This window comes from Pinus tabuliformis, chromosome J (assembly GCF_031772625.1).
Source record: "Pinus tabuliformis cultivar Carrire ecotype Pingquan chromosome J, CPIR1, whole genome shotgun sequence".
Classification (NCBI taxonomy): domain Eukaryota; kingdom Viridiplantae; phylum Streptophyta; class Pinopsida; order Pinales; family Pinaceae; genus Pinus; species Pinus tabuliformis.
The window spans coordinates 792,701,151-792,722,582 of NC_142295.1; positions in this window are offsets into that span (position 1 = coordinate 792,701,151).

Sequence of the window (21,432 nt, forward strand, 5' to 3'; positions counted from 1 at the left end):
AAACATTACAACACCGGTCTTAGAAATGAGATTCCTAAAATAGATATGGGTATTATAGCTATACACAAAAATTTCCTCACAAAGGATCATATTTTCCATTAAAACATCATTAACTAAAAGATATAAACCCAAGATAGAGAAAAGGATAACAGATAAGCCAAGCCTCATTCATCGTCACAACTGCACTTTTCAAAATTTTCCACATTGTCTTTCGAGCCAAAGGGAAATTTCTTCATGAAAATTCTTATTAAAAAAAAGATAAAGTAAGAGACAAGACACAACAAGGAAAAAAAACAAAAGGACAAAGAAAATGGTGGCGAAACCAAAAATAGGAGGAGAGACGAAAGTAAGAAAATACAAGAGAGACTACAAAGAATGAGTGCAGGACGAGTGTGCAAGGGAGACTAGTATGCAGCTAGACCTACTCCTAACTTAACCTGTTAGAAGGTCAGGTTCAATTATAATGAAATTCCTAATGTAGCCACCGTAAATGCTCCTGACCTGCATAGACAAAGATATAAGCATTTAAAACATATATAGAACAATGTGCAACATAAAAGATAAGAGTTTGAATATATTGCACAAGAAATTGAAGGTCCTGCCTGTCAGGATAAAGATATGCCATAACTACTACTTCTAACCAACTTGCAATCTTACCTTTTCCATGAAAAAAATATTAAAAAAAACCTCAAAAGTTTCTTGCGAATGCATCTTCATCTGTACTATCCTGCGTAGAAAGCCCCAGAAAAGATCGAAGTTGGTTATTATGAAAAGGGCTTGATAAGTATGATATTTGAAATTAATCATATATTGGATCATGAAATTTGAAACAATCCTCTTTAAAACCTTGAAATCACTGAAAGGATGAATTTTCAATTAAAGATATGGGATCCAGATAAGGATCTTGTGAGGGAAAATGAATATTATAATGTTCAGAAGTCTTGCCAAGATAGTGAGGGCCTGACATAACCATCAACGAGGGTTGAAGTGCCTAAACTACTTGAAAAGCATCCAAAAAGGGAGAGAATAAACCATAAATATCAAAGGACGTAGAACAAATATCATCAGATATGTTGGTGAGAAAATGATAAGCTGAATGACAGTCATCAAGACCAAAATCATGATCATATGGACTGATTAGAGCATAAGATTCTTGATTATAAGATAATAAGGATAGGTCAGTTTGAACAATTTTTCAAATGCTTTGAATAATATAATCATCTTCCTTACATGATGAATGTAACAAACCATTCCCTTGTAGCTGGTGAAAAACTGTACTAACATCATAATTATCGAAATAATTGAAAATAAATGCCAGTATAGCAAATAAATGAAACTAGTCAAGGTATAGTGGAAGAAAAAGAGGAACTTTATTCACCAAATAACTCAAGCATTTAGAAATGCTCAAGAGGATTTCTGGTGCTAATGTTATTCGCAGTACAACATTCACAAGAAAAACCGAAAGCTAACTATTCTTGAAAGTATCTGATAGAGATGATTCCTTTAGCCAAAGACAATCTTTGAAATGATCAACTTCACAATTCCATAATTCTATGAGAGATACACACTCCAAACTTGAGTTAAGTACAAGGGTCTTTCATGGAGATGAATCAATTGAAATAGAATATTGAACCTGATTAGAAATTGAATCTTGAAAGTTTAGAAATACCAAACATCTTTTAAGAAGGAATTTATATCCAGTTAAACCATGAAAATAAAATAATTTTGCAAGAAAAACCAGACCTGACTTAGTTCGGGGATCTTACTAAAGTCACGAGATCCTAGTATAACCATCAATGGAAGTTGAAGTGTCTCAAATTCCTGACAAGTCCCAGAACTTTCAAGGATCGTAAAATCACATTTTGTAGATTGAATCAAATCATGCACAATGTGTGGATAACTACTACCAGTAATTTCAATAAGACCACTACTAATCGGATGGTAACCATCTCTATCACTGATTTGACCATATTTTACAATTTCAACAATCATATTACTCAAGTCTAAATATTTTTATAAATGCACATGTAAAGATGTATATACTGGAAAAATTTAATGAGTAACCTAGACAAAATATTTTTCTTCATGAAAAATTTAAATGACAAGGGGTATAGTGGATACTCAATGATTTGATTGTTTCATTTTTCATCAAGGATAACCTCACTACCTTATGTCAATTGAGAATTTAACTCATTAGATGAAGAACTTGAAGATCATGGAGTATCTTCATCGGAGGTTGATGCATTAAAAAATATAGAGCACAAGGGATAGTGAGATGAAGAGGAAGTTTCCATAAGAACATATTCTTTGATCGAAATAGATTCTAGATCAAAATATTGCAAATTAAAATATTCTCGATAAACCAAAAGATTAGTTGGTGTGCTTGGGGGTCCATTATTGTACACATCAATGAAATCATCATCATCAGAATGATTATTACCCAAGATTATAGATTTAAGCAAATTAACTACATTCGATTGACTATTGAGATTAGTAGATTGACAATCATCCAAGAATGAAGAAACAACATCTTAAGATAGAGGGTTTTGAAAGAGGGAAGAGAGATCAATTTTTTTTTCACCTTTCTGCTCCTCTACCTGTGTAATATGAAAACCTTGTACTTGATCACAATTTAAACTATAAACTTTAAAATAAAGAGAGTGCGAAGAAATAGTTGGTGGAGTAGATTGATCAAGTGAATCATGGTACAAAGAGTCATGAGATGTAGATGATAGAGGATGGCAGATGTCCCTTGAAGAATTAATACTTTTAGCGGAATCAGGTTCAAGATTTAGTTTAAGAGTGCCAATGCAAACTCGAGGAGTTGTTGAAGCCCCGAAAATCGAGACGACAACAAGGGGGATACCCGCCTGGTCCGGACCTTTGTTGGCAGCTCCTTATCCGTTTGGTATAGCGGGTCCGACTGGGGATAATGGGACCAGTTTCCCAATCTATGGGTGTGTGTGTGTAGAATTGGATGTTTCTGATCTAATAGTAGCTATCTAAGCTATTCTAATTCAAACATTAATCTAATTCTATGCTATGGTAATCTAATAAAAACAACACATCTAATCTATGCTAACCCGGGATGTAATTCTTCTATTATGCGATCTAAAGAGATTTCATATAACAACTGGTAATAAAGATCATTCAGCGATTATAAGAAAGGAAATCAATTAAGATGAACTATTTCACATAAGAAGTTAGGCAAAACAGTTGTGAACAACATATCGCATAATAAGCCATTCATACATTAAACATAAATAAATAGTTCCACTGTACAAAAGTGCCAAATGGTAACTCAATCATTCATGCAATAACATATAAACAACTGAAAACTGTATACCACTTTAACATATAAGCAGAAATGGTCAAGAGATAAAAGTACCATTTATGACTGGTCCTACTCATAAGCTTCAAGCAATAATGATTTATTTCTCCTTGCTCTAACATCTACTAAGAGTACAGAAGTGCAACATCAGTAGCAGATATCAAATGCAAACATCAACAAATCTTGATCCATTCATTCACCAAAACCTCCTCGGAGGGTGCAAAAGTGCATGTTCTGAGGACAAGTTTTTGGTAAATTTCTGGACCCTTCTCTAAATGCATGAGAAGGGTTTAAATACTACTAACTAAATAACTTAATTACACATATTCAGGATACGGTTTAAATGACCGCCCTTTTTCTAAGCAAAATTATTTCTAAAAATTAAATCTAATATCTAACTATTTCTGTATTTGCTCCTTAATGTTGCGAGCATTCAATATTTGCCTGGGTAGAGTCGGCTGACTGTCTTCCGCTTTTGGTTGAGCTAAACAAACAGAAATGGCAAGTGCTGGCACCATTTTTTCCAGCAAAATAGCAGATATGCTTTAGAATCATCTCTGGCTATGTGGATTTACTGTGTATGCTCAGTAATAACCCAAATTCCACTTGGTTAACCCTTAAATTGCCTCTGCCTTTGATTTCTTGCATTTCCGGGCTTACGAGTGACTAAGCAGTTAAGGACTTTGCTTTTTGAGCAATTTTCTCAGCGATGCGCGATTAGCGCTAAGTGCTAATCGCGCATCGAAAACTGCCTCCGTTTTTTGATCCGAGCCTTTTTGGTGCGTTTTTCGCCTTTAGCGCCTTTCCTTCACTGGGTATAAGCTTTAAAATTTTGCAAACATACTGCTTTTGTGAACTTCTACCCTTGAGCGTTAAATCGCCTGTTGATATCAGCATTGTTCAACCATTCATTGAACCATGGCTCTGACTGATAGATCTGTAATGGATGGCTCAGTAGCGCTCTGAAATTCGCGGCTCTGTTGCATGCGGTATCCGTTCATGAGGGCATTTCTCTGCTTTCGAGCTTTGGAGTTTTATCCTTTTTCCTTAATCGCTCCCTGCACATTGCTTCATATTGTTTATGTCTTTCCTTCCCGCAGTTCAGACATAAGGAGAGTGTAATGATAATAAAAATTGACAAGAAAGCTCTGAGCTCTACGGATGTACAAAAGCATGCCATATGACGTGAACTAACACTTCGAAAAACACAAAACTATCTTTCATTAGCACTTGGCATACATTCATTAATTTTTATTAACGCGCGTATTCAATTTTCTTGAATGTTGAGCCGGGGAAAATCTGCGATGGATGATTTCTGCGATTCGCATCGCAACATCGCATCATCGCATTTGATCAATATGTGTTATTGCAGGGTTAGCCGATCACGCCGATCGCAGGATTGCAGGTTGCTGTTTCGCGCGATCGTAAGATCGCCGATCGCATTATCGCAAGATCGCAATTCGTTACAATTTGTTAAATAGTTATGTGCTGTTTTTGCGATGTTGCGATATGTGATGTCGCATATCGGCCGTCGGCGATTTCTTAAAGTTTTCGTTTATGAGTGCTTTTTTATGCATGTGATGCGATGGATTTCGTGTCGCACTCTCGTAGTTTATCATTCTACTCAAAAGGAAATGTCCTATCTTTTTCACGCGATGCGATATTTTCTTAAGGAGTATAATACATGAGTTTTAATTAAATTTTTTGAATTTTTTACTAAGGGTCCCCACTTACCTAGTGTTATTGCTAATACTAAATAAGGAGGGGGTTTGTTGGTGGCCACAACAATTGGCGATTCACTTGGAAGAACCAGTTATCTCTGTTTTCCTATTGAATTTTCCAAACTTCCAAAACAGAAAAATTTTCAGAAAATTAAACTTTGTTATGGACAGATAGAGTACATTATGCTTTTAAACTGTCAATGATATTTTGTTTCAACCCCTTTTTATTCTAATTATTTGCTTCCTTAGGCTAGTCCTTGTATTTACATCAGTCATTACTTGGTCTTGTAAAGATAAAATAAAGTCTCCTTTGTAAACCGGTTTTTAAATATGCTCATTTGTCGTAGGTAGAGCCTCTGCTGCCAGCAGGCATTTATAGCCTCGACAGGGTTACCTGTTACCCAACAATGATCCTGTATCCTACTTAAGGTGACCTACAACTTTCAAAGAAAAATCCATATTTACACTTATTTGTTTGACTTTATTTTTATTCTTAAAGAACAATGTCTTGGTTTGGTAGCCAAATTATGACACAGTCACTCACTTGATTCATAACTTTGTTGAACAAGCTGGCTCGTGATGAGACCCCTTGTCTTTTGATTGCAACAATCTTGAGTCATTGCCCTGTTGTGGTAGACAGTATTGGCAAAGTCAACAAGTTATGATATCTGTGATCATGATAAGCCGGCTCGTGATGAGACCTCTTATTCTTCAAGATATAGTGTATCCTTGGATTATCCCTCTGAAAGCTGCGATCTTCCTCTAGCAGGGAGGAAGTCATTGTTTCCTTAAGATGGCTCTGGACGACAATAATAGAGTTTTTGGAAACAGCTGTTCTACAGAGAATCTTCATTTTGTTATTGATACCTTTCATTGTGCTGATATAAAACAATTTCTTCACTAAAGGTTGCTTTCATCAAATTCCTTGAAGTTGAAACTCGTATCATATCTAGGCTAAAGTTTTTAACTGTATCTGTCAATAATAAAGACCAATTTTCCGAAAGATTTGCTATTTATACAAGCGAAAATCTCAAAATCTGAAAGAGAATTGGTGTCTTTTTCGTAAATTCCTGATGTAACCACTCACAACTGGTTTTATTATGAAAAGAAAAATTATTCTACAAAAAATAGAAGAATAATCTTCTATGGAAAATATTTCTTGAGAATTTGTCCATTAACAGGTAAAGGATCCCTCCTACCTGCTAAATCGTGTAACACAAATGTTGATGGACCTATGACTTCAACAATCTAAAAAGGACCAAGCCACATCCTTTGAAATTGTGTGTTTGCCCTTTTCTTCATGAGCCTTATCCCACTTTAAAACTAAATCTCCCATCTAAAAATCTTTTCTGGTCATTATGTTTGAATCAAAAGAGGATTTTACAAGCGCTTGATGATGAGCATGCATTTTCTTAGCTTGTTCTCGTTGTTCTTCTAATTTAATTATTTCCATTTGTCTCAGCTGTAAGGAGGAAGTTGGTACTTCATCAATGTATTGTACTAAAGACAAAGACGGAATGGCTAAGTGAGTTGGAAGAACAACTTCTTTCCCATAAACTAAATTAAAGGGAGAAGTGCCGATTGAAGCTTTTGCGTTATCCTATCTGCCCATAAAGCATATAGCAAAGCTTTGTGCCAATTCTTTTGATTCTGGTCAACTGTTCTTTTAATAATCCTAATTAGGTTTTTATTTGTTGACTCAGCTAACCCATTACCTTGCGGATAGTAATTGGCCAAATATTTAAGTTTGAATCCTATTTTAAGTGCAAAATCAGTCATTGCATTTCCAGAAAAGTATGATGCATTGTAAAACATTAAAGCAGATGACAATCCAAACCTAGTGATTATAAATTGATCTATGAATTCAATAATATTTTCAGAATTAGTTGTCTTGAGCGGAACTGCTTCTACCCATTTTGTGAAATAATCTGTTGCCGTGAGGATGTATCTATGCTGCTTAGAAGAGTGAGGAATGATCTCACCTATTCTGTCCAATCCCCATTGACTGAAAGGTTGCTCGATGTTTACCGGCTGTAGTGGCAGGGATGGCTTCTTTTGTCTCCCAGTAGTAGTTTGGCAGACTTGACATCTTCATACGTAACTGTGTGAGTCTTTGAACAACATGGGCCAGTAATATCTTGCGCGTAAGATTTTATGTGCAGTAGCATCTCCAGCATAGTGTCCGCTTGCTGGCCCATCATGGAGTTCCTGCAAATTTTTTTCAGCTTCAGTTTTTTCAAGACACCTAAGAAGAATAGAATCATAATTTTTTCTGAAAAGAATATCATTTCTGATCTGATATTGTTTAGCTTTCAATCTTAGAGCTCTTTTCTTAGTATGATCAAGGTGTGAAGGAGCATACCCATTCCTAAGATAATAAATGATATCAGCATATAATGATTCTGCTTCGTTTAGGCTTACCTCACCCATTTGTACCTCTTTAGATGGAGTTTCAGAAATTTGCGATGCTCCGGCCAGCATTTTGCAGAAGCCTTGACCTCTTACGATGTTTGCTGGTTTTATCTCAAGGTCGTATTCCTGTAAGGCAGTAACCCAATTGGCCCTTTTCTCACCCACATCCTTTTGCACTAGAAGATTCCTTACCGCTGGAAACGGTACTATGATCTTAGTCAAGGATAATTTTAGGGGCGAATGTTCGCCCTTTGGCGAAATTAAGAGGTTTTAAATTTTTAGTGGGTGAATATTTTGTATCATAGTACATTTTTACAAATCACCTCAAATAGCCCACCTTATTTTAAGGGAGAGGGTAAAAAAGGTAAATTTAGCCCTTGAAATTAGGACTTACAACCTTCCATTCGCCCATTTTCAAGAATAGGTTTTATTTAAGTGAATCCATTCACCCATATTCAAGAATAGGTTTTATTTAAGTGAATCCTATGGGCCAAATACCATATTTATAAAAGAGGTATGGTAAATTAATAAAAATATAAATAAATGAGAGGTATGATAAATAAATAAAACATTTTTTATATTTACTCCATAAGTCACCTTATATAAATGTAAGGGTGTAAACAAATAAAAATATAAGTAAAGTGGAGGTATGGTAAATAAATAAAACGTCTTTTTATACTTACTCAAAAGGTATGGTAAATAAATAAAAATATAAATAAACTAGACGTATCATAAATAAATAAAACCTCTTTTTATATTTAGTCCATAACCCTCGTTCTATTTATGAAGGCTCAAGAAAGAGGTTTTATTTAAGTGAATCCTGTGGGCCAAATACCATATTTGTAAAAGAGGTATGGTAAATTAATAAAAATATAAATAAATGAGAGGTATGGTAAACAAATAAAACATTTTTTTATATTTACTCCATAAGTCACCTATACCATATTTGTAAAAGAGGTATGGTAAATTAATAAAAATATAAATAAACGAGAGGTATGGTAAACAATAAAACATTTTTTTATATTTACTCCATAAGTCACCTTATATTTACGAACACTCAAAAAATGGGTTATATTTAGGTGAAACCTATGGCCAAAATACTATGGGACAAATACCATGGACTAGGTTGTTATTAATACCATGCAAAAAACCATTATTAACCCTAATATTAGAATTAATAAAAATAAAAATGGCACATGGTATTGACCCATGGTATTCACCAAAATGGCACATGGTATTGACCCATGGTATTCACCTGGAATGTAGCCTATTTAAATGGGGGAATTAAACCAGCATGTAGCCTATGCTAAGATTCACTAGGACTTTACAAAGTTTTATTATTTAGTGAAAGACTCGCCAAGATCTTACAAGATTTTATAATTGAGTAAAATATTCGCCATGCTTGGTGAGAGATTCGCCAAAAAATTATATATACATATTATATTATTGATAAAATCGCCTTCCATTTTTCCTATATACCATGGAGATTCGCCCATTTATTATATTTATAAATTTAGGGGGGGTTCTTAAAATTTTCCCTGATATTAGTATAGGTTTTAAGTAAGAAAGATCTGAAGTATTTGACCGCTTTGAAAATAGCATAAGCCTGTTTCTCCACGTCAGAATAATTGAGTTCAGCACCTTGTAAATTTGAGCTAAAAAACGCAATTGGAGCTTTCACTTTTTCCTGATTCGCTTGAGTTAGTATCACGACATATGACTTATCTGAGGCAAATGTGTATAAAATAAAAGATTCTGAAAAATTCGGGGTTGCTAAAGATGGGGCATTAATAATAGCTTGCTTAATTAGGTTGAATGCTTCATGTTCATCTTGACCCCATTTAAAATTTGAATTCTTTTTAATCATGGTCTGCAAAGGAGACACGATTCGTGAAAAATCTGGAACGAATCTCTTTACAAAATTTATTTGACCAAGGAAAGATTGCATAGCTTTTTTGTTATGGGGTAGGGATATTTCAGAAATTTCTTTAATTCTGTCGGGATTAATGTGAATACCGGACTTTGACACTATGAATCCTAGAAGTTTCCCTTCACTTAATGCGAAAAAAGATTTCTTTGGGTTAAGTGAAATTCCATACCTTAGACAGCGTTGAAAGATTTGTTTCAGGTCTTTGAGATGGTCGCTTCGCTTCTTGGAGTACACTGTTATATCATCCAAATAAATTACTACAGATTTATTGACTAAACCTTTGAATGCAATGTCCATGGCTCTCTGAAATGTAGCACCAGCATTAATCAAACCAAATGGCATCTTCCGATATGCATAGGTGCCCCATTTAGTTCTGAATGTGGTTTTCAACTGATCATCAGGATGTACCAACACTTGATTGTACCCTGAAAATCCATCCAAGAAAGACATTAGTTCTGAACCTGCCATCGCCTACAGTATTTGCTCCATAGGTGGAAGAGGAAAATTGTCTTTTTGACAGACTTTGTTAAGATTCCGAAAGTCAATGCAAATCCTAATGTCTCCATTTTTCTTTCTAATGAGTACCATATTGGAGACCCATTTGGAATGTCTGACGGGGAAGATTATCCTGGCTTTCAGTAACTTGTTGAGCTCGGTTTTTATCTGATTTTCTAAATTGGGGTGGATCTTTCTTAGTTTTTGTTGGACAAGTTTTTCGTTATCAATCATAGGAATAGTATGCTGGATGATAGAAGTGTCGTATGTTTTCAACTTATCGTAATTCCAGGCAAAAACATTTTTATATTGTCTCAAAAGACGAATATACGCTAGTTTCTCTTCAGGGGCTAGGCCGAGGCCTAGATTAATGTTTTGTGGTTTAGCATCGGTCCCTAGGTTTACTAATTCGTAGTTCAGAGTTGAACTGTAGAGTTTTGAATTGGTAGACCTCTTAAACCGATCTTTCAAATCGTATAAGTCTTCTAACTTAACCACCGACTTTGGTATAGCATTATTAGTGCTATTTTGTTGCAATTGTCGACCGTGCTGGCCTTCGTCGATTATGGAGTAGGATCCTTCAGATGTGAGGAAATTTACGATATCTGGATCATCATTGAATACTCTCCAATTTGTGATGTTGTCAGGAATGGACGGTCTAAAGATTGATTCTATTGAGAATCTATCTGGACTAAAATCTTCGGAGGGAATAAGCTTGGAGGCTACGTTAGCCAAAAGGTCTGCACTTGCATTTTGGAGTTTGGGGATTGAAGAAATATTAAACGCTATGAAATGCTTAGTCAGATCTTGTACTAAAGATTGATAGTGTTTTAAGTGACCTGATAAGCAATGTATAGTGTTACATACCTGCTTAACCACAATCTCAGAGTCTCCAAAAACTTGAAGATACTTGACATCTAACACGATTGCCTTGTACATGCCTTGAACCAAAGCCTCGTATTCTGCTGTATTGTTTGTGCAATCAAATTCGAGTCTGCATGTGAGCATGATCTTTTCTCCTTCTGGACTAATCAGAACGCATCTTGCTCCTGCTCCTTCGTTAGATCTAGAGCCATCAAAAAATAATTTCCAAAACAAAGATGTATTTACAGGTTTATGTAAAAAATTAATACATTTCGAACTATCAGTTCGAGAAAAATTCTCAACTTGGGACAAAACAGAATTTTCTAAATAAGGTGACACATGAGCATTGAAATTGCCGAGGAAGGAATCTACCGAGTAATTGCCAATGATACTGCTGTTATATGCTACCGATTCATTTTCTCCCTCTAACTCCGTTACTATGTACTTTTGGTGTAGCTCTCGTTCAACTTTTATTTGATTCGGTTTACCGTTGTAGGGCAGCCACATGTGCGACCAATCAGTTGCAAAGTATCCATGGAGTTTCTCTGACCAATCCCTGCTAAGAATTAAGCCATAGAATTCTGGGATGTCAGCAACTAGAATATCAATAACCTGACATACTTTCGGGTTGGATGACAATCTTATGGTTACTTGATTTAGTTCGCCGATCACTTCAACTTGAGATCGATCGAGATGAACTATGCGCACTGCGGATTTCTGTGGTTGAACATTTAATTTGGCACATATAGATTTGGGTAAAATATTCGATGAAGCACCAGAATCTACTAAACAATTGTGCACATTTTTATTGAAGATTTCATAAGTAAGGAGAAATGGGGGAGTGTGAGATCTTGATCTTCCTCCAATCAAGGCGATGTCGTTTGGATCAATCATACTGATCGCGTTCGTTGGAGGTCTTCCCATGTTGTGGGAAGCTTGAGAAAGTACAACAGCAGGCAAAGGTGCAATTGGCACGGCATGTAATTCTTTCATCATTATCTTCTGTTGATGTTTGAATTTGCTCAGTTCGTAAAGGGTGATATTAGCCCTAGTCTTTTTCATGTCATCAATAATATTGTACTCCATTTCATCCGACACTATCAGTGTTTTTGATGGAGTCGTCTCATCTGCTTGGACTGGGCTAGTTTGAGTCACTTTAGATGTCGTTTTCTTTGTTGCAACTTTTTCTTTTGTTGCAGAGCTTGCGCTCTTTTGCTTAGGGGTAGTTTGGGGAGGATCAAGCTGATTTTTACTTCGTGTGCTAACTGGGAATACTTCTTGATCTTCCTCTTGTGGGAGGATGAAGTCCCACATTCCTTGTAATTCCACAACTTCTTCGTCATCGGTCTGCCCTTCAGTGGCAATTTCCTCTTCCTCTTCCTCGGATTTAGCATTTGATATGGCATTGGGTGGCTTTGCATCCGTTGACGGACCTCTTTTAAAAGCTCTGTAGGGCTTTTACAAAGAAGTTTCCGCTACTTTCTTTTTTATGTCGACCATCTCATTGGACATGGTCTTTAGAACTTTCTGCAATCCTTCTAAATCAAAAGGATCTTTTGGCTGTTTCTTCTTGGAGTCTTCCTTGAAGGTGACTTTTTAAGACTTACGTTCCTCTATCGCGGATCTCTTTTCCAGGGCTATTATTCGTTTTTCTACTGGTATCGCCTCTTTCATGTTTTTAGCTAAGGTTGTTTTATTTGCCCTGTCCACGAAGATGGCTATGTTCGATGGCAGAGCGGTAATATACCATTCGCATCGTACTTCTTCGCTGGGCTGAGAAGCAATAGGAATTTTGTTGAAAATTTTGTTGAACCGTAAATTGGAATCCTTAATAGGCTCTCTAGCTTCGACTTTAAGATTGGATAAGTCATTGATTAACGTTGTCGTTGATCTGTCATCACCAAACTTGGTTAGGAATTGGTCCTCGAAGATATCCCAACTTGTAATGGATCCGGAGGGTAATGAAAAGTACCATGACCCGGCTGTCCCTTGCAGTGTATAGGGAAAAGGCCGAACAACAACATCTTCATTAGTAACCCCATTGAGATTAATGGAAATCATGAAGTTATTTATGTGCTCTTCTGTTAGCATACCTGCCTCGGGATTGAATTTGGGTAGCCATTTCTCAGGATGGGCCGGTATTTGACTCAAGGGTGCAGGCATTAAGACTGCCCCAGGGTTGTTTCATGGAGACTGGGCCATCGTTGAACTGCTAACAGAGGAAAGTGCAGAAGATGATGCCTGTGGCTGGGAGGATGAGGATACTATGATCGTAGATGATTGAAGAGGGGCTGTGGGTGTTCTAGTGGACGGATGAACGATGATCTGGAGTGGAAGTGTGGATGGTTGACTTCGCGGTGAAGTATTTGAGATGGATGATGTAGACGAAAGAGTCTCACTGTCAGACTCTTGCGGTGATTTCCTTGCTCTTTTCCTGGTGGGAAGAGGTAATTTGGTTGGCTGAACGCCAAACTTTTCACTCTTTAACTTGGTCAGGGGATGAGCAGGGTTGTACTACGAAGTCACGTTGCCTTGAGATTTATCAGACCTCTGAGGGGAGATGGAAAATATTTGAAGTTTGTGAATCAGGGATTCGACTTCAGGAGGTCCAATGGTAGATTGGTTGAAATATCAGGGTGAGTAGCAGCGATTGATACTCGAGCGACTTTTGACTCTGGATTTAAATGTAATGGGGAAGATGGGGGAGATGATGAGGGCGATTTACTCTCAGAATGGTATTCAGATTTGGATTTACTTGCCATTCATAGTTCAGGCCCTCCTTCTAGTGCCAAATATGTTGAAGCCCTGAAAATCGGGTCGACAACAAGGGGGATACCCGCCCGGTCCGGACCTTGGTTGGCAGCTCCTTATCTATTTGGTATAGCGGGTCCGACAGGGGATAATGGGACCATTTTCCCAATCTATGGGTGTGTGTGTGGAATTGGATGTTGCTGATCTAACAGTAGCTATCTAAGCTATTCTAATTCAAACTTTAATCTAATTCTATGCTATGGTAATCTAATAAAAACAACACATCTAATCTATTCTAACTCGGGATGTAATTCTTCTATTATGTGATCTAAAGAGATTTCATATAACAACTGGTAATAAAGATCATTCAGTGATTATAAGAAAGGAAATCAATTAAGATGAACTATTTCGCATAAGAAGTTAGGCAAAACAGTTGTGAACAACATATCGCATAATAAGCCATTCATACATTAAACATAAATAAATAGTTCCACCGTACAAAAGTGCCAAATGGTAACTCAATCATTCATGCAATAACATATAAACAATTGAAAACTGTATATCACTTTAACATATAAGCAGAAATGGTCAAGAGATAAAAGTACCATTTATGACTGGTCCTACTCATAAGCTTCAAGCAATAATGATTTATTTTTCCTTGCTCTAACATCTACTAAGAGTATAGAAGTGCAACATCAGTAGCAGATATCAAATGCAAACATCAACATCAGTAGCAGAAGTGCAACATCAGTAGCAGATATCCATGCATGCGGTATCCGTTCATGAGGGCATTTCTCTGCTTCCGAGCTTTTGGAGTTTTATCCTTTTTCCTTAATCGCTCCTTGCACATTGCTTCATATTGTTTCTGTCTTTCCTTCCTGCAGTTCACACATAAGGAGAGTGTAATGATAATAAAAATTGACAAGAAAGCTCTGAGCTCTATGGATGTACAAAAGCATGCCATCTGATGTGAACTAACACTTCGAAAAACACAAAACTGTCTTTCATTAACACTTGGCGTACATTCATTAATTTTTATTAACGCGCGTATTCAATTTTCTTGAATGTTGAGCCAGGGAAAATCTGTGATGGACGATTTCTGTGATTCGCATCGCAGCATCGCATCATCGCGTCATCGCATTTGATCAATATGTGTTATCGCAGGGTTAGCCGATCACGCTGATCACAGGATTGCAGGTTGCTGTTTCGCGCGATCGCAAGATCGCCGATCGCATTATCGCATTATCGCACGATTGCAATTCGTTACAATTTGTTAAATAGTTATGTACTGTTTTTGCGATGTTGCGATATGGATGTTGCATATCGGCCGTCGACGATTTCTTAAAGTTTTCGTTTATGAGTGTTTTTTTATGCATGCGATGCGATGGATTTTGCGTCACATTCTCGCAGTTTATCATCCTACTCACAAGGAAATGTCCTATCTTTTTCGCGCGATGCGATATTTTCTTAAGGAGTATAATACATGAGTTTTAATTAAATTTTTTGAATTTTTTACTAAAGGTCCCCACTTACCTAGTGTTATTGCTAATACTAAATAAGGAGGGGGGTTGTTGGTGGCCACAACAGGAGTGAAGGAACAACCTTCACCCTAGGCCCCATGAACCATTCCAAGGTTTCTTCCATCAGATCTAGATCATGAGAAATGGATGAAGGTTAAAGAGACGGATCAACCATTTGATTTTCAGATTTCCTAACTTCAACATCATCGCAATGATGGACCCACATCGGAACTAAAAAAGGAGGAGGACAAAGAACAAAAGGAATAGTATGTTCCTCCTCTAAAATTAGAGGTGTCTCGTGATTTACAAAAGCTGGGGAAGCAGAAATATAAGGGGTTTAGTTTCACCATGAAAAGAGATATGAAGCAAATACTAAAATTTTTGTTTAAAGAAATACCAACCCATATATTCTTTAGGAAATTCATAACATATGTGAAGGAAATTATTGAGAAATCCTAAACTGGTTCATTAGGCTTCATTCTTCATTGATTAATTCTATTATGGAAATCTCGGTAATCATACCTATCAAATTCTAAATGAATCTCCTTAATGAGGTGTTCAAAATAATGAATGGAAGCTGGTGGTAGGGTATGCCACCTTTGGTTAGATCGACCTTCAAGTGGGAGGTAGGAAATAATATAAGGCACATCTTCATAGTCAATTTCATGGTATTCACAGAACTTAAGAAAAAGAGATGGATGCTCGGTATGGATGTATCACCGTCATTATCAAACTTGAATTAAGAAAAGTCATCAAATTTTTCCACAAGATGAAACATTTACTAGGGGATAGGGTAGAGAAACATTATAGAATTATGATTTGGGGATGATCCATCTAAGATAAGATATTCAAAACAAACTCAATGGGAAAAAATTGTCATCTAGCCCTCCTTCTAGCGTTATTTGTTGATTATGCTGGAAATTCATCAACCAAGGGGGACTCCCCAATGTGAAGTCCCAACTAGACCTCACATTGTTTGGATTAGGATCCCCATTCGGAGTATTAGCCAGACTACCATAACTCTAAGGTTTGCCTTGGCTGTAATGAATCACATAAGAGAGTATGCACATAAACTATGGAATCAACAAGTAATTTGACATTGTGAAACATCAATTGCAATGTGTAATCAAAGACTTTTAGAAGAAGGAAATAAAAGTGACCCTGTAGAAGAAAAGTAATAGTACCATCCTAAGAGAGACACATAAGAGAAAGGAAAGGTTCGTTAGTTATATAGCGAAGTAGTTCACAAGGACATAATGGACAATAAAAAAATACAACACACATTTAACAAGATAAGTACCAAAGCAACTGAAATTTCCTTAGTACATGTGAACACAATATATACCACAAACATACAAAGAATAGTCTTATTACATTCATGATACATGCATGAAAATGTGTTGTCTCATCGAGCTTCTGATTATGAGTGAAAGATCCAAGTACACAGTTACAATGGAAAGGCGCTAGCTCCAATAGTGGAACATTAAGTCACTTCTTGCTTCTTCGAAGAATGATCTTCTCTCCTATGCCAAGCTAGAGAAGCAAAGGTTAGCTCTCCAAAGGCTAAGCCTCCAAAATCCCTTTGCTTGAGTTCTGAGGGTGTATTTATAACAAGAGGATTGACCTTTCATATCCTCATGACTCTTGAGCTTCCCTCATGACTCTTAGACTTCTAATGTGACCTTTTCACTTCTATATGACTTTGGACTTTTCTTAAAGACTCCTTTGTCCATATATGACTATGCGACTTTCCATATTCCACATATGATTCTTGGACTTCCACACATTACATTTTATCCTTTCCTTTTGATAATTACATCATTATATCCACAAATAATGTGGTAAGACACATGATTAAACATGACAATGTGATGGCATAGGTACAAGTCACAACTTGAAAATGATGAATTGGACTTCATGGTGAAGTAGCAATGCCAAGCTGCTTCTCTTGATACTTTGTCTTTAATATATGATGACATGTATGTTCAATGATTCATCTTCATGAAAGAAATACTTTTTTCTTCATCTTCACCCTCCAAGGGGCGGAATGGTATTGAATCTTCATGTGGTCTCGATATTTGGTCTTCTGTCGTAATATGATGTTCCTTGATCTTCTTGCTCGATGGTCAACTTAACTTTTCGGCTTCACATGTGTCTCTTAGCATGGTCTCCTTATTCGACTCCTCCATCATCATCCTGTCATTACAAGATATAATACCTGCAATTGGAAAAAACTCATTGTGATACATCATCAGTCTGATTAAATCCTAGTCTAACATGCTTCATGAAAACCACCAATTGAGTTGGAATTGGATGTTGGGATGAGAGACTAGATTAGGGGTTGCTCAATGCACATTTCTAGAGGTCAGGAGTCATGGCTGAGACTTGAGATTGTGTAGTGCACAGTTTAGGAAGGCCAGGGCAGGGTGACTATGTAGTTAAGGGGATTAAGGAGGAAGTCTTGAGGCTTGAGGTTGACTAGTGCATAGTTATGAAAGGAGAGAGGCCTAGGGATTATGCAGTTGAGAAATTAAAGGAGGTGGGAGGAGAGATTGAGGCTTGACAATGCACATAAGGAACTAACTGGGAGGATGAATTACGCAGTTCTGGAGCTCAAGGGGTCAGGGTTGAGCATTGAGACTACACAATGCACGGTTCTAGGAGGCAGGAACTGCACATTACACAATTCCAAGAGGAAAGGTCTAAGCTTGAAGGTTGAGACTATGCAACGCATAGTTCCAGAGTGTTGAGTGAAGTCCAGTTGCTCAGGAAGGATATTTTCAGAATTTGGCTAAGTGTGGGATGAGTGAGGTAAAAGTGAACAAGGACAAAACCTAAAAGTGATCACACACTCAGAATAGTTGATGACACACCATTGATTTCTCAAAAGACAAGAACAGCATGATCCCCTCAATGTGACAACAATACAACTACTTCGTCCAAGTGTGACCCTAAAGGTACACTTTGCGGTGACCATGACAATATTTATACGACAATGCATACAACTTTGGGAATGAGTATAATACATGTCTACATGATAAATAAGACTCATTAAAACCAAATTTACCCCTTGAAACAAACCATAACTCTTCTTATGCGATGCACGACACTTTCCATGCCCAAAAGATGACACTTGTGTGAGTAAGTGGAAAGGGCAAACAACATTTGAAAAATGAAAACGAAATTGAAAGTGACACATGCCAAACTGAAGATAACATGATAATAATGCTTATTAAAGTTGAAAAAAACAAAATTGATAGTCTTAAACATGAAAGTGACACTTGTGAAAGCGAAGGTACGCAAAAGTGATACTTGGAAAAACTCACTGAAATAGAAAAAAATCACAATCAAAGGTGAAAGACTATCATTGAAAGTGCACACTAACTGTTGACATAGGTTGAACATTGCACATAAACTATCTCGATGGACTTGTGCTATTCCTATTCAATCTTGCATAAAATAATGTGCTCATGAACTTATTTGAGACTGAGCATGTGTGAGCATGTGACTTTGACACTTACACTTTGAGAATAGGACTCACACACTTAACAAAGAGCCAATTAGACATAAAATGAATATGGAATGAATGATAGAAAAATCCACAATAGGTTCCAAAATTTAAGTTTAGACCAAATTTTGGATGGTGTTTGTTGCAGTGACAACATGTAGTTACAACTCATGCTTGTAACTTCGAATATCTGTCTGGCCTAGTTTGTGCTGCCCATGTTTCTCAAGATTTTTCTTAATGGATTTCAAAGTTTTAAGGAACCTAACAAAAGTTTCAAGTATGTTATATACTAAATTTTATTTAAAATTAAAGAAAATTAAAGTATTGAATTTAAAATGCAATTTACCTTGCTACATCAGGTGGTGTTTTTTCGTCTTTTCTCATTTTCTTCTCCTTTGCATCCTTGATAAGTGCCTTCCATTCCATTTCAGGAATCACGGGTGGATTCTTACGTGCAGGGTTCTTTTGCAAGTGATCCTTATACATTTCAAGAACATTTTAAATATGTTCCAACTGCAGAGGTGACCCCGCTTTTATTAAAGGTATCTACCACAATTATACGTTCAAGGTAGTCCATAAGTTTTTTTTTGAGGTTGGAATTTTGGGAATTCTATCTTATGTGTATGGTGGGCCCAAAAATCACCAACGATTTGGAATTCATCTATTGATGAAATAATTTTTTTCCTACATGCAAAAAGATATGATCATTATTTTCAAAATAATAATCTAAATTGTAGGTTTTAACCCCGTACAGAAATTACCTACATACGAACTCTAAAACACAGAAAAATAAACAATGCGAGAGCATAACACATAAAACACATATACATATAGATTTTCTCACTGGATCCAAAAACTGGGACTACCGGCTTGATTTTTCATTATGTTCCTTTCAATGTTACAATACATATTTATACATGTTGAAGCATCCAATACCATGGACCAAAAACCATCGCGTCTAATACCATGGACCGAAAAACCATCGCGTCCAAAAAACATGTGCAAAAATCATGCACAAAACCATAGGTGGGTCCGCCCAACCTAACATAGGGTCCAAAACCAAAATTTTCTAGGGCGCTGCCCCGGACCCCATAAAATGTCGTTATGGGTGCCCTTCAAACCCCCTGTTAACTACGTGGAAAGAATATAACACAACCCAGCATTCTCCCACTTGTTGTTTTCTTTCCACAGGGGGCCATAAGAGAGCTTAGTCATTTTCCCAACCCTGAAATGCCCATTTTCTCTCTACACCAAGAAAACTTCTTAGAGCTCATAGATTTTGTCAATGCATTTGCAGTATTCTTCAAAGTGTCCACCTTTACCAACAACACCTTTTTGTCTTCTATCATATCCCTCACAAAGTGATACTGAACATCAATGTGCTTTGTCTTTGAATGATATGCAGGGTTCTTTGCCAAGAAAATTGCACTTTGGCTGTCACAGTCTATCCTTGTAGCTTCCTGTACTAACCCCATACTTGAACACAATCTCTGCAACCAAACTGCTTCCTTGCTTGCATGAGTTGTTGCCATGTATTCTGGCTCTGTAATTGATAGTGCCACTATAGATTGTTTCTTACTCATCCAACTGACTGCACCTCCAAATAGGTTAAACACACACCCACTTGTAGATCTTCTCTAATCCAGATATCCAACCCAGTCTGCATCAACAAAGCCACGAATATCCAACACTCTGTCCAATCCTGGTCTTCCTTGGTAGCACAAACCATAATCACTAGTGTCACGCAAATACCTGAAAACCCGCTTCACTGCTGTCCAATGCTCCTTTCCTGGTTTTGACATAAACCTGCTCAATACTCCCACTGCATGTGCAATGTCTGGTCTAGTACAGACCATTGCATACATCAGGCTACTAACTGCACTTGCATATGGAACACGGGACATGTCCTCTTCCTCTTCTTGTGTCTTGGGACATTGTTCAGCAGATAACCTCACACTTACAAGAATAGGAACCTTCATCGGTTTACTATCATGCATATTAAACCTTTGCAATATTGTCTCGACATACTTCCTTTGGTTTAACCAAAGCTTCCTCTTTGCCCGATCTCTTTTAATTTCCATGCCCAAAATATAGTTTGCAACACCAAGATATTTCATGTCAAATTTGGAGGACAATTGGATCTTCAAATATTAGATAATTTCTTTGTCATTTCCAACCAGCAACATATCATCCACATACAAGACCAAATAAATAACACGGTCACCAATTAATTTAAAATACACACAGTGATATGCTTTGCTTCTGGTGAAGCCAAGTCCCCGTATAAATGCCTTGGTGACTATTTTAATCCATACAGAGACTTCTTTAACTTGCATACCAGTTCTTTCTTACCCTTCGCTGCAAAGACTTCAGGTTGCTTCATGTAGATTTCCTCTTCCAGATCCCCGTGAAGAAATGCTATCTTCACATCCATCTGTTCTACCTCAAAATCAAAAGCAACAACAATAGATAAAAGTAATCTAATAGAAGTTACCTTGGCAACAGGAGAAAAAATATCACCAAAATCAATTCCTGGCACCTAGGAATAACCTTTTTCTACCAACCGAGCTTTGTATTTCTCCACTTTTCCTTTTGTATTTGTCTTCTTTTTGAACACCCATTTGCTGCCAATGGGTTTCCTTCCAGTTGGCAACTCCACCAGATCCCAAGCCTCATTTTTGTGCAAAGATTCCATTTCATCAACCATGGCCTCTTTACAGAGTTTTCCATCCTCTGAATCTATTGCTTCCTTCACAGTTCTGGGATCATCGTCAGTAATAGATAAAGCAAAATTTGAACAGAAAGCAGATGGACTATACCTTTCAGGCTGTCATCTTTCTTGAACTGATCTTCTCACAGCCAGAGTTTGTGGCTCTTCATCTTCTGATTCCTCCTCTACT